This window comes from Otolemur garnettii, unplaced genomic scaffold, assembly GCF_000181295.1.
Source record: "Otolemur garnettii isolate 467f Iridium unplaced genomic scaffold, OtoGar3 scaffold00106, whole genome shotgun sequence".
Classification (NCBI taxonomy): Eukaryota; Metazoa; Chordata; class Mammalia; order Primates; family Galagidae; genus Otolemur; species Otolemur garnettii.
The window spans coordinates 1,857,321-1,859,338 of NW_003852501.1; the positions used below are offsets into that span (position 1 = coordinate 1,857,321).

At 46.3% G+C, this 2,018-nt stretch overlaps 1 pseudogene across 1 annotated transcript; it reads right to left on the minus strand.

The window, feature by feature from the left end:
- Nucleotides 1-455: 455 nt before the first annotated feature.
- LOC100955266 lies at nucleotides 456-1,551 on the minus strand (annotated as a pseudogene). The gene has a single exon (XR_154269.3). The product of XR_154269.3 is annotated as a glyceraldehyde-3-phosphate dehydrogenase pseudogene (transcript).
- Between the last annotated feature and the right edge of the window lie 467 nt (nucleotides 1,552-2,018).

A 2,018-nucleotide genomic window follows, 5' to 3' on the forward strand; every position in this document is an offset into this window, starting at 1 on the left:
AAGGACATTGGTGTGGTAGTTACCAATTTTACATATTAAGCAGCAAATATGAGGATAACTTAGTGATTTTGTATAAATAGATACTGAATTAACTGGAACTATGGAAAGAGTTTACTATGAATGCTTCCAAATTCTGAACAGATTAATAGCACTTTTTTTCTCCATCACCACATAGAGGTAGAGAAATGCTTAGCACATTCCTGAGCCTCGTATTTTGATTCACCATTAAGGACAAGTTCTATTTTATTTCTTTAATTTTTCTTTTGCTATCACCTTTTTCTTTCTTTTTTTTTTTTTTTTTAATTCAGGGAACTTTATTGATGTTACATAACAAGGTGGGGCTCCCTAGGCCCCTCCTGTTCTTTAGGGTGTCTGGGTGGAAACTGTGTTGAGGGGAGATTCTCAGTGAGGTGGGGGACTGAGTAGGCAGAGGCATCCCAGCAGCTAATGACCTTTCTCTTCCTCTCATGCTCTGGATGGGGCTGGTGGTCTGGGGGTTCTTACTCCTTGGAGGCCATGTGGGCCACAAGATCCACCACCCTGTAGCTGTAGCCAAATTCATTATCATACCAGGCAATGAGTTTGACAAAGCGGTCATTGAGGGCAACGCCAGCCCCAGCATCAAAGTTGGAAGGAAGAATGGCTGTCACTGTCAAAGTCAGAGGAGATGACCTGGGGCTCAGTGTAACCCAGGATGCCCTTGCGGGGGTCCTCTTCACCACCTTCTTGATATCATTATATTTGGCAGCCTTCTCCAGACAGCAGGTAAGATCCACGACCGACATGTTGGCAGTGGGGACACGGAAGGCCATGCCAGTAAGCTTCCCATTCAGCTCAGGGATGACCTTGCCCACAGCCTTGGCTGCACCATTTGAGGGAGGGATGATGTTCTGGAGAGCCCCACGACCATCACACCACAACTTCCCAGAGGGGCCATCCACAGTCTTCTGGGTGGCAGTGATGGCATGGACTGTGGTCATGAGTCCCTCCACAACGCCAAAGTTGTCATGAATGACCTTAGCCAAGGGGGCTAAGCAGTTGGTGGTGCAGGAGGCATTGCTGACAATGCTGAGGCTGTTTTCGTACTTCTCGTGGTTCACACCCATCACAAACATGGGGGCATCAGCAGAAGGGGCAGAGATGATGACCCTTTTGGCACCCGCCCCCGTAGGTGAGCCCCAGCCTTCCCCATGGTGGTGAAGACACCAGTGGACTCCACAACATACTCAGCGCCTGCCTCACCCCATTTGATTTTGGTGGGATCTCACTCCTAGTGATGGTTATGGGATTTCCATTGATGACAAGCTTCCTGTCTCAGCCTTGACTGTGCCATGGAATTTGCCATGGGTGGAATCATACTGGAACATGTAGACCATGTAGTTGAGGTCAATGAAGGGGTCATTGATGGCAACAATATCCACTTTGCCAGCGTTAAAAGCAGCCCTGCAGACCAGGCGTCCAATCTGACCAAAGCCGTTTATTCCGACCTTTGGTTTCACCATGGTGCCTTGGGGATGCAGCTGGCGCTGCACTAAAAGAAGCGGCTGTCTGATGAACGGGAGGACCAGAAAGCCCTTCCACCTTTTTCTTTACTTTAAAATTAAATATTAGACATCAAAGGGAGCCTTCCTTATAACCCTTCCAATTCCAAACTATTAATGAAATGTCATTCTGTATTAGAGTTCCACAAATATGTTTGCATAAACATTTACATTTTAAAACATAAAATGGAATTGTGTTATATTGCTATCACATTTTACCTTTTTAATTAACAGTGTGTTATAGACATTGTTCCAGATATGTACAATAAGTCCACCTCCTTCTTTTTGACTGCTACATAAGCTGTTCATAGTGGTGATATACCATCCTGCCTTGGTTCCTTCGATCGTAAGATATATATATTGATAAGAATATATGTCTTGGCTCGGCGCCTGTGGCTCAAGCGGCTAAGGCGCCAGCCACATACACCTAAGGTGGCGGGTTCGAATCCCCAGCCCAGGCCGCCAAACAACGATGAT